At 40.4% G+C, this 15444-nt stretch overlaps 1 protein-coding gene across 15 annotated transcripts in view; it reads right to left on the reverse strand.

The window, feature by feature from the left end:
- Positions 1 to 4062: 4062 nt before the first annotated feature.
- HTR7 (5-hydroxytryptamine receptor 7) overlaps positions 4063 to 15444 on the reverse strand; it is a 139628-nt gene continuing 128246 nt past the window's right edge. For 10 of the 15 annotated variants that reach the window (XM_045040396.1, XM_045040386.1, XM_045040395.1 and 7 more), the window contains 3 exons: positions 13395 to 13531; positions 10755 to 11003; positions 4063 to 4568 (listed from right to left, as the gene is read on the reverse strand). The gene's annotated coding sequence lies outside the window, so the exon portion shown is untranslated. Of the gene's footprint in view, positions 4569 to 4955; positions 5048 to 10754; positions 11004 to 13394; positions 13532 to 15444 lie in introns of all 15 variants that reach the window. The other 5 variants (XM_045040384.1, XM_045040387.1, XM_045040388.1 and 2 more) reach the window with 5 other exon arrangements.

Genomic DNA, 15444 nt, shown 5'->3' on the forward strand with positions numbered 1-15444 from the left:
TAGGAAGTCAGCATTTGTGGGAACAAGAAGAGGGAGAATGGGAAGGGGAAGGAAGGAAAGAAGGAAGTCAGGAAGCAAGCAGGCATATCATAATAAATGATAGTTTATTGTTCAATAAGTGGTCATGATTATGATTGCTGTCACTATTCATATTTTATAGATGGAGTTGTAAGTCCATTTGCTTGCATTTACGAAGACTTCATTAGTCCTTCAGACATTTTGTTGGGGCTTAGCTACAATATAATCATATTTCCAGGCTAACATCTCTGAAAGAAATTTACTGTGGCTTCTGTTTTATTTCTAAGCTAAGTATAGGGTATTGACATTTTAAAACAAAGCAACAACAAAAAAGTCTTTCTGAAGATATTTGCACCAAGAACAGCAAGTTATGGTTTCATGAGGAAATGGATTTTCTATGAAATGCCAAATTCCATTAAATGGCTATTTCATAGAGTTCAGCAAAATAGTGTTTTTTTTTAAGTTTACATGTTTAAATTTAGATCATTGAAAGTCCATTTCAAGAATGTTTTCTGAACACAGAAAGAGCATCTTCACTCAGTTGTGAAGAAGGCCAATTTTCTTCTACTTTACACTTTCACTCACCATTTTGCTCTTCTGAGCTAGAAAAGCAAATGATGACACTCTGTTAGCCTCTAAAGTCTCTATTAGTGTCCACATAATCATCCCTAGAGTACTATTACATTTTAGCACTTTCCAGAGAAGTTATTAGATTCAAAAAACATGGCTATTTGTCAGTATCCTCTTTTCTCTGTATCAAGTTGAATTTCCCCCTCTCCTGTCTTTCTTACCTGGAATGTGTTCTCAGTGTTTGAAATCATTTTAAACTAAAAAAGTAATTCTCCATCTTTGTTGGTTCTATCCGAAAAAAAGGAAACGAGGTGTCATTAACGTCCACACTGTCCTATCCCTCACCCATGGCAGACATCAATAATTGATTACGGCAAACCCAGAGCCTCGATTTGAACACAGAGTTCATATCAACACGGGCTTCCAGGCAGTCACCCGCAATTAATTAGACGATTTATGTGAGAAAAAGCTTGTTCTGCCGTCGCTGGTCTAGAAACTACCTGAAAGCAGTTAGGGCAATTAGATACGCTGACATCCATTTCAGTTCTATTATTCATTCTCACCTACAAATCATTTTACCCCCCAAATTTAGGAGAGACAACATAAGCAATCTTTCATACTCTAGAACAGTAAAATTTCAACATTTGCCATTCTGTTTGTCAACAATCAAGTAAGAGAGTAGCAACTAGGTGTAAGTTTAAGTAGTAGTAGTTGTGTGTCCTAGGGAAAGACACCCCCATGTATCCTCTGTAAAGTTGAAATCAAACTCCATGATTGAATTACACTATCATTCCCCAACGTGGCCTTTTAGTGGTCAAGATTGCAGTGGTCTCTATAGATCTATAAATCAAGAAAAAGTAAGTACATGAGAAGTCTGTAAGATGGATGTTATTGGAAATGTGGAGTAAAGTTGGTCTTGGGTGAAAAGGAATGGAAAGGAGATCTCAGGAAGAGAGGAAGAGAATATGGAACTAACCCTGCCCATTCAGGTTGACAAAACATGAGACAAGAAAGGTATTAATGCTCCTGCAGAATGGAAGTCCCAGACTGTGAAAGAAGGTATGGCCACAATCATCTAGTCAGAACCCACCATATTTTACCTCAAAAAGTGTGGTGTCTGTGGAACTTTGCATCTGGGTATTTTGTGCTATAGTCCATCTGAGTCACCCAAATTTTCATTTAATGGTACAGCATGTTTTTATAATTGAAGCTATGGAAGAGGGATATGTCCTGATTATGAAGTAAACTGGAGGAGGGATTGGGTAATTATCCGGGTCGATAATCTTCAGAGCCCAAACTCAAGAAATAATCACACGTTGCCACCATTTTCCATGTGGAAGTGGCAAGAATGTACCTTTGGCTAATAGGTTAATATTTTTCATCAGGCAAAATGTTACCAAGTTAATATGTTTAAAATGATTATGTGCTCTTTAAAAAAATGATCTTCATACAATAGAATATTTGGGTAGCAGAAACTAACTTCTATGTACATCTTTCTTTTATTCAATCCCCCCCCAAAAAAATCCATGATCAAAGCTGTTCTAAGAGTTGTAATACTAAAGTAAGGCATTGTTTTTCTTGTACAGAGGGATGGTCTTCCCAACCCAGTATCTATAGAAGGCATCATGTGAGTACTTTCCACAGCAATGAGAATAAGTCTGTCCACACCACTCACCTGGACCCCATTACAAGTATACCTGTTAGGTAGTATAATTTGAGGTCCCGGTCTTACTTGTATTTTTTTTTTTTTTTTTTGCAAAACTGGGAATTAAACGTGTGAACTTGGTCTCAAATAAATGTCATTTGTTGGAATTCAATTGAGATACACTGTCTCTCCTATCCCTGTGGAAATAATAATCCAGCTTCCAGCTACTTTAATATTATGTCAAGTCCTGGTTAAATAACAAAAACAAAAACAAACAAACAAATAACAACAAAAACCACCTGCCCTGAGATCCACCCTGACTCTTCTCATGCAGGACCCTAGCTAATGCTAAAAGTGTAATATGATTTTTATGAAGAGGGAGATGTTCCTTGACATAAAATAAAACACGCTGTTATTAGAAGGAAACCAGAGGAGTTTATGAAGGTTCAAAATCTTCCCCATATTTTTCTGGTTTGCTAAATAGAGAACTGATGAATCACATGAATGGGTGTGCTCATGTTCCTCTCCCCAGCTCCAAGCTCCTCTCCTTTTGGGAGGGGGCGGCTTGAAATGTAGAGCACTCTCTCAGCCTGCTTTCAACCCTCTGGTCTCCCATCAAAGCAGTAGAAGTCTAGAAACTGTTACGAATTTTCCCCTGATCTGACTGGAGACACAGTTTCAGGAGAGAAGAATCAAACAGCCTATATCAGTCAGAATTCCCCAGAGAAGAAGAATCACATATATGTAGGGATATATAGATATACAGATAAGAGATAAGAGAGAGACAATAGGGTATATTTTATTTTTGTAAAATATAATATGTATTTAAATATTATATATTTAAATATTATATATTTTAAATATATTTCCATATATATATTTTATAAATAAAGACATTTGTTTCAAGAAATTGGCTCATGCAATTGTGGGAGCTGGTAAGCCCAAAACTCCTAAGGCAGGCCAGTATGCTAGACATTCAGGCAAGAGTTGCAGTCTTGAGTCCAAAATCTATAGGGAAGACCAGCAGGCTGGAAAGCACAGGCAGGATTTTTATGTTAGTCTCAAGGCAAAATTCTTTCTTCTCCCCAAAACCTTAGTTTCTATACTTAAGATCTTTAACTGATTATGTGAGTACCACTCATATTATCAAGGGCTATCGCTTTCATCTCAAGTCAACTGTAATTGTAAATGTTAATAACATCTACAAAATACCTTCCTGACAATATCTAGACTAATGTTTGATCCAACAACTAGGCACAATAGCCTAGCCACGTTGACAATTGAAATTAAGCATCATGCATCAGTCCTACTGGTGTCTCAAATTGTTGATCTTCCAGAAATTAATTCTTTACATATCATTCTACCAGGTTAATAAATATGTGATTTTTTTTGTTCTAAAATAAATTCAAGAAACGTCAAAATGATTGCTTCATAAATAGCACAGACCCTTTAGAGGAGAAAATTGTGTTGCAAGCTTTAGAGTTGTTTAAAGATAAAAGAAAATCTCTAAAGCATTGCAAGGTCCTTAAATATAGGAATAAATTATAGGACTAAATGTAGAAATAAATTGGAATTTGAAAACATTCTAAGGGTAGATGTCTGATACTGTTATCACTGCAGAAGTATACGACTTCTGGAATTGAAGCAACACAGCTAAAGCCAACACACACACAAGACATGCTATACCAGCAGGTTTTTCCCTTTTACAGGAAAGAGAAGTACAACCTTTTAAAGAAGTTTACATTCTCTGTGATTGCTTTGGCTTCAGTAAATAAGATCGAGAAGAAAATGAAGGTGTTTCATAGTCGCCAAAAATTCAACAATAGACAAAATGTGGAACTGATTTATTTTATGACACCATAAATTCAACATCCTATTGTTCTAAAAGTGCCTTTCATTTATTCGTGAGTGTTGTTATTCAACACGATCACATGCCTGCTATGTCCCAGGCTCTCTGCTGGTTACTGGCGATGCAGTGTTTCCAACATCATGGCAGTGATACACAGAAGGAATTGCTTGTGTTTATAAAATACCTGTGAGGCAGAGAGATAACATTTTTTTTTTTGTGCATAAACATATAAACATTGCCTGAATGGCTATACCGTCACCTTCCAGATAGGTGTGTCGGCCAAGCTGGGTCAACAACATTTGTGTATGCTTAGTAACGTCCCTCTTTGAAGTATGTCTACCTCCCAACACACCCACCATGCTCCCGGATCCATCTTCTTTCTTTCCTGGTCGCTTTGAGTTTTTCCTCAAAGTAGCACAGATCATCCCTTATTTGTTTGTATCTGTTTCTTGTTCATCATTATATCCCCTGTTCTTGGCACAATGCCTAGAAAAGGAAAGGAGATGAATAGTTATCTGTTGAGTGAATGAACAAATAGTAATTCACAGTTGTATGAAATCCAAAACCTGCCCTGGGTCAGGGGATGAGGAAAATATATCTTACTCCCTGACCAAACAGTCATCCCCAACCATAGGCTATCTACATTACTATCTTTGAAAAAGATACATCTTTGAGAGTAGAAAACCCATAAATGGACCCAAAACTATATAGTCAACTAATTTTTGACAAAGCAGGAAAGCATATCCAATGGAAAAAAAAGTCTCTTCAACAGATGGTGCTGGGAAAACTGGACAGCAACATGCAAAAGAATGAAACTGGACCACTTTCTTACACCATACACAAAAACAAATTCAGAATGGATTAAAGACCTACATGTGAGACAGGAAACCATCAAAATCCTAGAGGAGAACACAGGCAGCAACCTCTTTAACACCAGCCATAGCAACTTCTTACTAGACATGTCTCTGGAGGCAAGGGAAACAAAAGCAAAAATAAACTATTGGAACTTCATCAAGATAAAAAGCTTCTGCACAGTGAAGGAAACAACTAAAAGGAAGCCTTAGGAATGACAGAAGATATTTGCAAATGACATATGTGATAAAGGGTTAGTATCCAAAATCTATAAAGAACTTATCAAACTTGACACCCAAGAAATAAATAATCCAGTTAAAAAATGGGCAAAAGACATGAATAGACACTTTTCCAAAGAAGACATCCAGATGGCCAATAGACATATGAAAAGATGCTCAACATCATTCATTATCAGGGAAATACAAATCAAAACCACAATGAGATACCACCTCACACCAGTCAGAATAGCTAAAATTACCAACCCAGGAAACAACAGATTTTGGCAAGGATGAAGAGAAAGGGGAACCCTCTTACACTATTGGTGGGAATGCAAACTGGTGCAGCTACTCTGGAAAACAATATGAAGTTTTCTCAAAAAGTTAAAAATAGAACTACCCTCTAATCCAGCAATTGCACTACTAGGTATTTTCCCAAAGGATACAAAAATACTGTATCAAAGGGGCACATGCACCCCAAGGTTTATAGCAGCATTATCAACAATGACAAATTATGTTAAGAGCCCAAATGTCCATTGACTGCTGAATGGATAAAGAAGATGTGGTATATATACACAATGGAATATTACTCAGCCATAAAAAAGAATGAAATCTTGCCATTTTCAGTGATGCGGATGGAGCAAGACTAAGTGAAGTAGGTCAGAGAAAGACAAATACCATATGATTTCACTCATATGTGGTATTTAATAAACAAAACAGTTGAACATAGGGGAAGGAAAAAGAGAGAGAGAGGCAAACCATAAGAGAGACTCTTAACTATAGAGAACAAATGGAGGTTTGCTGGGGGCGAGGAACGTGGGGGTGATGGGCTAAATGGGTGATATGTATTAAGGAAGGCATTTGTTGTGATGTGCACTGGGTGCTATGAATCACTAAATCCGACTCCGGAAACTAATATTACACTATATGTCAACTAACTAGAATTTAAATAAAAACTTGAAATACTAAAAAAAAAAAAAAGGTACATCCATGAAGTACAAGAGCAATGGGGACCCCTCTCTTCACCTGAGAGAATTAAGCTCTAATGGCCTGAAGCATCTACTATGTCAGAAATTAACTTCTCTCTTATGCATCTAGAATGTTCTGTGTCATCTTTAGGAAAACTGTGAAAATAGTCACCCAAATCATTTTCTGTGGTCAGTTGGGAAAGGCTGAGTGGAGGTATCCCCATGCCTGAGCGGCAAGCCTTCTATGCTGTGTAATTGCAATTACGCTGAGTCACTATAGATAATTACTCTTCATTATTGGCTAATTTCTTCGATTTCCTGGTATTCTGTTTAACCCTGCCCAGCTTAATTCTATATTGGTGGCAGGAACCTATACTTTAAGCCTGCTGTTTTAACTCCTCATTATTAGGGAACACTTCCTTTCTCAAGTCCTCTTTGTCCGTTTCAGTACTGCATACTATGGGGAGCTAGGCATGGGGGGGTTCCATGCTTCTGGTCCGGGTCATCATGCAGTTTCTGATATTTCTCAGTAGGCCACAGAACACAGTCAGTGCCAAGAATTTCAGGAGATTGGGGTGGGGAGCCTAGAACCCCACGGTGAAGTCTGTTGCAGAGCATACAGCACTAGGAGCTAATCCAGGGACAGCCAGAACACCAGGTGGAGGAGGGAGCGAGCAGGACTGAGCGTTCCCGTGCAGTGGAGGCCTGCTGGCCGGCTGACTCACCATCATTCTCCTGAGAAAAACAGGACTCCCTCTCCCTCTGCTTTGCTGCTCTTGGGAGGAGCCCAAACCCCAAGACAGCTGGGACAAGAAGGTGAAAACAAGGCTTTTTGATCACTTTATATGAAGCCTTGATATAAGGAGACGAGAGCCTATTTCTTCTATTTCCATCAAACAAAATATGGCTCAGCAGTTTGCTTAATCAGAATACATCCCGGCTATTTTCTCGGCTATTTTACCACTTTAAGTCTGCCAACCACTCTTTTAAGACAGATGTGACAGGAACAGTACAACCTGTATGTCTCTTCAGGAACAATAAGTACAGAATTATTATAGATACAGGAGATGCACGCTTTTCATATATCCTTATTTTGCTGCTGAATTTCTAAAGTTCAGATCCTTATCTAAAATTTCCAGTAGTATATATAACAGCCTAGGGGCACCTGGGTCGCTCTGTTGGTTAAGCGTCTGCCTCTTGATTTCAGCTCAGGTCACTATCGATCTCATGGTCATGAGATCGAGCCCACCAGGGGCCCCATGCACAGAACCTGTTTGGGGTTCTCTCTCTCTGCCCCTCTCTGACTCATGTGCGCTCTCTCTCTCTCTCTCTCAAAATAAAGAAATAAACATTTAAAAAATAAAATAAAATAAAGCAAAATTGTTCTCTAATACCACTTGGGGGCTAAGTGATACTGGTAAATAAAATAAGTCATTCAATTAGGTTTTCCTTTGTGTCTGAAAGATGTTTGCTATCACTTAATAGGTTTAGAAATAAAAGATCAGCCCTACACAGACTGCTCCCCTCCTCAAAGATCTAAGTTAGCTGTGGGTGTGTTGACCAGACCAAGAAGGTCCCCATTTGGGGTAAGTCACTGAGGAAAATGAGATGAAGCATACTTCCATGCTTCTTGATGGTTTTTTCTCTTCAGAGAAACTGTTGGAATAATAGTCTATGTGGTCATCCAAACACTGCACTTATGAAACATGAATATATAACAGCAATAAAAGCAAATACAGTTGATCTTTGAACAGCATGGGTTTGAACTGCGCAGACCCACTTAAGTGTGGGTTTTTTGACTAAAAATGGATTTCTCTTCCAAATGGTTTCCTTAATAACGATTTCTTTTCTCTAGATTACTTTATTGTAATAATATAGTATATAATACCTTCAACCTACAAAATATGCGTTCGTTGACTGTTGATATTATCGGTAAGGCTTCCTGTCACAGTAGGCTATTAGTAGTTAGTTTTGGGGGAGTTAAGGTTATACATGAATTTCTGGCTGCATGGGCTCTGAACACTCATGTTGTCCAAGGGTCAGTCTACCAGACCACTTACTGTGAGCAAGCAGGTACCATAAACCTTTTACATATATCACATCATGGAGTTCTGATAAAAACCCCATGGAAGGGATGCCCCTATTCATCTCATTTCACATATTAGGAAACTAAGGCACTGAGAGATAAGTAAGCTTCAGTCACACAATAAGTACGTTGGAAAGATACTGAAATAAAAAGAGTTGGGAGAGGATACTACCTCTGGTCACCAAATTTTGTTTCCATCACCACTTAATTAAAATTTGGCTCAGGAAAGTGTTCATATTCTCAACAAAAGAAGAAAACCAAAAACCTCCTGGCCTCCTGGCCTAAGAGGCCAGGCCTGCCCTCCGAGCTATTAGCAGTTTGCATGTTACAATAGATGGTGCATCCTCCTGCTGACAAAGTTAAACTGAGGTTCGTTCTCACTAAATATTCATGCTGTGGGTAAAGAGAACTGCTATCTGTGTATGTGGACTGTGTTATCAGGGGAGATTTCATATTCTTTCTCTTTCTTCATCAGAAACAGAATAATGGAGACTTCTAAAATCCCCAAGTCCCCAAAATGGTCATTCTAGCCATTATCATCTCCCTGCCCAAAAACTTAGTAAGAGACCAGGTCTCTGGTTTATTCAAACAACCAGAGAGTTCCTTGGTATAGCGCTTCATGCTCTGGCTACCCTGTGCTTAGAAAGGATGCTTCCTTACTGGGACCTCGTCCCTATGCATTTAAAAAGGACAACTTATTCTTACTTTTTTAATGTTTATTTTATTTTTCAGAGACAGAGAGAGAGAACAAGCAGGGGAGGGGCAAAGAGAGAGGGAGACAGAGGATCCGAAGCAGGCTCTGCGCTGACTGCAGAGAATCTGATGTGGGGTTCAAACTCGTGAACCCTGAGATCATGACCTAAGTCAAAGTCGGTCGCTTAACTGACTGAGCCACCCAGGCGCCCCTAAAAAGGGCAATTTAGAAAGAGCAGTAGTTTTATTTTTATTTAAAAAAATTTTTTTAATGTTCTTTTTGAGAGAAAGAGAACGTGAGGGATAGGGACAGAGAGAGAGGGAGACACAGAATCAGAAGCAGGCTCCAGGCTCTGAGCTGTCAGCACAGAGCCCAATGTGGGGCTCAAACTCACAAACCTTGAGATCATGACCTGAGCTGCAGTTGAATGCTCAACTGACTGAGCCACCCAGGCGCCCCTAGAAAAAGCAGTAGTTTTAAAATATAGTTACTGCTGCCCTCACTAATACTTGTGCAACTATCTTGTACATTTTAAGTGAGCCTTTTTTAACCTAAACCAACTATACAGACCATGGTCTCCAAAATAATATTTTGCCACATTTGGGACGCCTAGATGGCTCAATTGGTTAAGCAACTCACTGTCGAGAGTTTGAGCCCTGCATCCAGCTCTGTGCTGACAGCCCAGAGCCTGGAGCCTGCTTTGGATCCTGTGTCTCCCTCTCTTTCTGGCCCTCCCCTACTCACGCTCTCTCTCTCTCTTTCTCTCAAAAATAAAATAAACATAAAAAATTTTAAATTCAAAATATTTGCCATATTTTAAATACTAGGCAAATGCAAGGTAACAAATGGCCTCAGGTTCCACTAGGTACAAGGAAATTTTATAGCTCCTTAGCTTGTGTTTTAGTTCCTGATGTTGCTCCCCAAATGATGAAGCTAATTTAATTAAGGATCTGTTAAAGTAACGACCCATTTAGTGCTGGAAATGGGAGACAACACACATCATTTCTCCCCCTCCCCCCATCCCTATCTGCCCTTGAACCTAGGGGATATGACCATCTCATAGACAATGCCCTGTGGGCTTAAGAAATAGAACAGGTCAGAGAATTCTCAGACTAATCTTAAGTACATGGTTTATTATAGGGACCCACAGGTATAAGTCTGAGCAGACACATTACAGAGAAAAGTCAGGATGATTAGAGGCTTTGCAATGCAATAAAACCTATAATCAATGACAGCTAACTTTGAATACTCATCTTGTGCCAGGCTCCTTTCTAAATGCTGTGTATGTTTTTGTTCATTTAGTCTTCATAGGCAAATGATGGAATTGGTACTATTCTTATCATCCACATTTTACATATGAGAACACTGATGCACAGAAAAGTTAAGTAACTTTCCAAGGTCACACAGCTAGTTGGAGGCAGAGTCAAACATTTGGATCCAAGCATTCCAGCCTCAGGATCCCTGAACTTAGCCACTATATTTCAACTTCTTGTCAGAACAGAAGTTTAACGTTGACTGTCCTCTTCTTTGTGACCTCAGAGATGTAAAGAAAGGAATGGTCAAATTACCTGAGGGTTCATCGAGAGGGTGAATTTCAGAAAACCCTGTGTTTGAGTTTTCATTTGTTTTTGAAGGGAGACATCATTTTTTGATACTGGGAAAAAAGACTCCTTATCATAATTATCATAATGTTTGCCTAGCAGAGAACCTTTAGACACATATATGTGACCTTCCAGGGCAGGAGTAAACAATGGCTAAGGCCCCTATTTGTACTTATAGCTATATGACAATTGAAGAAGCCAGTGAACACCAAAAGCACCAACATAGGTCACAAATGATAGAAGCAGAGCAGCATACCTGGAGGGTGATGGGTTTCTGAGTTCATTTTATGCCACTACATCCAATCAGTATGGATTTGTTGATAGAACCATTCACTTCCAACCTTTCAGTATTCCTGACATTTACTTAGACCCAAGGAGCAAAGAGGAAATTTCACTGTAGTCTACAAAGGCAATCAAGTCATTGGACCATCTCCATTGCAGAGTTTCAAACTAGCAAATGCCAGTCTTCTTTGGAGAGTTAGGATGATTCTGGAACTTTTAGAGCCTAGAATAGAAACCAGAATATAAGGAGAGACTGAGCCTTATTTATCTTGCTCACTTACGTGTCACAGGTGCCCAGAAGCACGCCCAGCAGATAGCCGGCACTGAAGGCACTGAGTGAAAGTTGGTCAGTGAATGAGTTGGGACAACAGACTTCTCTGAGTCTGGTTCCGTTCCTGGTTTAAGGGAAATGGGTAGCACCCTTACACAAATTTATTCTAGAATTCCTTCTGTAGGATTCGCAACTTGAAAACATGACAGAGAAGGGAAGTCTTTGCTCAAATGTATATACCCTTAAGACTATTTCAGCAGTCCCAGGATTGTAGAGTATAATACTGACATTTGATCACTGGTTGAAAGTAAAGACATCCACCCATCCAAAGTGTATGCCTTGAACTCACTTGCAAAGTCATGCAGTATAATGGTTAAGAATTTGATTCCTGAGGTCAGATGTAAAATCTAATCTGAGCTCCACCATTAATAAGCTGCATTCTGAATGTCTCTTAATCTCCGTTTCTTTGTGCTTAATTTTATTTATTTATTTTTGAAAGAAAGAGAGAGAAAGAACAAGTAGGAGGGGGACAGAGACAGAGGGAGAGAAAGGGAATCCCAAGCAGGTTCCACGCTCAGCATGGAGCCCCATGTGGGGCTCAATCCCACAACTGTGAGATCATGACCTGAGCTGAAATCAAGAGTTGGGACTCTTAACCTACTGAGCCACCCAGGTGCCCCTCTTTCCTTGCGTTTAAAATGCATTCCAGAGCTGTTGGAAGACTTATATGAGAAAACATATGGGAGAGGTTAGTAGAGTGCCTGACTATAAGGAAGTGCCTAATAAATGGTTAGAAAGGGTCCAGTGGAAACATGCTGAATACTCCTTCATTCTGAGGTTCATTCTCATGTAATATTTCTACCATTAAAAGCACATGGACTAGTTGATTACCAATTTTTCTCTTAAACAGTCTGTTTGTGTCCCCCACAGGTCACTGAAACTCTCAGAAAATAATTCTGGTATCTTCTAGCAACGTGCCAAGGGAGCCCTGGCAAGACTAGGACACATCACCACAGCACTGGGAGGTCGGTTGTGTTATGCTCATAAGGAGAATATGTTTCACTAAATGAGAGAATGTATGTGGTTTCCAGAAATACTTAGCTTGTTTCTAAGCCAGGGGTTCTCATTTCTGTTATTCTCAGGCTGCCTTTCCAAACAACTCTAATGAAAAGAGCTCTTGACTTTTCCATACCATGAGGATTCTGATCTAATGTGTTACTCTAATATCAACACATTCAGGAGCCTCTTGGTCTCTCCATCCCACTCAGGAATTTCGTTTCCTGTACTGAGAGAATCTGACTTAGTCACAGAAAATGTCTGTGCTTATTTGGTGATTTGAGTCATAAAATATAAAAGACATGTGTTGCAGATAAAAACATTTAATTAGCTTAAAACAATTATTGCGCACACTAGCAATGTGATCCTAAGAGGTAGACTGTTGGATTTCAGGAGTAAAGGAAGGGAAATGAGGCAAATATTTTTAAATTCATACAATGTACCAGAAGCTAGGTGCACTTCACTACTGGCTTTCACTGAGCTTAACAGGTGCCAAGCTCCATGCTACACCTTTATGCCCATGCTCTCTCATATAATCATCACACCTATTCTTTGATGTTGGTTAAATAGATCCCTCTTTTCCAAGTGGGGAAACCACAGTAGGAAAGGGATAACTTGCCCAAGGTTCCTTATCTAAGAAGTGGTGAATTCAGAACTTAAACCCTAAAATCTGGGTCTGAAATCTAAGATTTCCCATGCTACAATTTCACGTGCCCTACTATTGACTTAAGCAGATGGTAAAATCTTGACCCTCATAATTGGAAAGAGTAGGGGTAGAGGATACAAGTTTTACAACAGCAGATACTATCACATAAGAGGACAACCGCATGGCTTCTCTCTACCCCTGAGATGGAAGACGCAGCCCCAATTTCTGTCAAATGAGAAATAAGCTAGATCTTGACCTTGCTTGAACCAGATATCAACAGGTTCTAACAGAACTCTGAAATCCCAGAGTCCCCGCTTACAATGATTTTGTTGTGTTTGTATCATGGTCCAATTTCAGCTCAACGGATCACATAAAGCAAGTTTTCCTCACTCACTCACTATCTTCTCCTAGCTCATGGCTTTTCCTCCAAAACCTTCTCTGGGTATTTTCATAAATAGGTTTCATAATCAGAAATATAAGGAGAATCACAGCAATGCCAATTCCACCCCCAGGACTGGTTCCTGAAGGCATGCTTTAGACCCTTCACTTGTTTTTCACAAGAGTAGAAATAACTGGGCTGTGCTAGGTCTATTTTTATGAAATTATTCTGAAGAACAGTCATTATGTTGGGAAGATTCTACCTTCTCCATCTCCATGGACTGTGGCTAAATGAGGACAGCGGTTTGTGAAAAAGCAGTCGTAAGCCTTTAGAACCACCGCATCGCATACAGTAGTTGGTTTCTTACATGTTTCAGCGGGCATGGCCTGGAAGCCCAAACTAAAAAGAAAAATATCCATTGTTAGCTCTAATTTAATAACAATTCTTCTCTATAATTTCTGGGACTATGTGACGTGCTCAGGGAAAAAAAAAATTCTTATAAACATAAATTTGCATCATAAAAGCAAATGTCATGATTATTAAAGATGGGATATAGTCTGCCAGTTGCTGGAATTTTTTTAAGTTTATTTATTTATTTTGAGAGGGGGGTGGAGAAGGTAGAGAGAGAGGGAGGGAGAGGGAGAGGGAGAGGGAGAGGGAGAGGGAGAGGGAGAGGGAGAGACAAAGAGACAGAGAGAATCCTCAGCAGGTTCCACGCTGTCAGCGCAGAGCCTGACACGGGGCTCAGACTCACAAACTGTGAGATCATGACCTGAGCCGAGATCAAGAGTCAGATGCTTAACCGACTGAGCCACTCAGGCTCTGCGGGATATTTGTTTATATGATGGGTCCCAGAGCAGAGGGAGTGGGGGCTGCGGGGGGTGGGGGGGTGGACTTGTGCGGTGCATGGTTTCCCCATTGAGATCTTCTGTCTAATCCTGCTCCTGCTGGTAGAATTCACTTCATTTACATAAATGTCATCTCCAAACTGTGTGGATGAGACCAAGTGGTTTGTAAGGTTCTCCAGGAGCCTCAAACTCCAGAGGCTCCTTCTAATCCCCCTACCCCATTCACACCCAGGCTTCTTCACCACTTCCCCTTCCCACTGCAAACACCACCGGAAGCAGCAGTGATTGTGTGAACTGGTCTGGTCGTCTGACTCCAGGATGCTGATGGGGCCACTTACACCACAGGGCAGGGTCATCATGCAGGGGAATGCACACTCAGGAGCGGAATGCACTTGGAAGTGGCTTTCCTTTCCTGCTCTCAGGCTTGCAGCTGGAGGGGGAAGAGGACCCAGGGCTTGCTCTCTGCACTGCTCCGCCCCCTCTTCTCTGTCAACAGCCAAGCCGGAACCCACGCTTCCAGATGAAGCTTAGGCCATCTCAGGCACTGGGTTGGAAACAATCGCATTTTTTCCCATAATCTCTCTCTCTTCTCTCTCTCCACTGTGTTCGATTCCCCTGCAGCTGGCAGGTGAAGGATTGGGTAACTAGCTGGGGGAAAATGAAACATTGCGCTCATATGGTCCAGTTGGCTTTACTAGAGTTCTGTGGACTGAGACCTCAAGCTCAAAACCAACTGCCAAACATGTGGTTTTGGCCATTTACTTTCCATGTGTTCCATTTGGGTGTGCCTTCCCAGAGAAGATTCTAGGGAGGACAGGACATGGGCTGGATAGGTGGGAGGCAGGTGTTCTGAATTCCTTGGCTCTAACACTACTGTCACCAAGAATGGTGCAAATACCAATAAGATGATTTGGAGAAGACTCTTTGATTTGAGAAGCAGATATAAGCAATTTTATCAAAAGTTAGCCTATACCCTAATTAACAGACTTTGCATAAAATGTAAGCTCTTTTTATTTTTATTTTTTTCGTGTTTATTTTTTCAGAGAAAGAGAGAGAAAGAATGAGTGGGGGAAGGGCAGGGAGAGAGGGAGACACAGAATCTGAAGCAGGCTTCAGGCTCTGAGCTGTCAGCACAGAGCCCAACACGGGACTCAAACTCACGAACCATGAGATCATGACCTGAGCTGAAGTTGGAGGCCTAACCGACTGAGCCACCCAGGTGTCCCTATAAGCTCTTACGTGACAAATATATGGCAACAATTCATTTGTCTGAATTAGTTCACGTATAGCCTAAACCTCTCTTTCTCAAAGTATCTCTAGCTCTATCACTTTCTTTCCCCATCTCTCTCTCTCTCTGTCTCTCTCTGTCTCTCACCCACACATACACACACACACACACACACACACACACGCGCGTGTGCATGCACACATGCATATATACTCTACCACATGACCATGCAGGTA

The sequence above is a fragment of the Felis catus genome, chromosome D2 (assembly GCF_018350175.1).
Source record: "Felis catus isolate Fca126 chromosome D2, F.catus_Fca126_mat1.0, whole genome shotgun sequence".
In the NCBI taxonomy this organism is placed as follows: Eukaryota; Metazoa; Chordata; class Mammalia; order Carnivora; family Felidae; genus Felis; species Felis catus.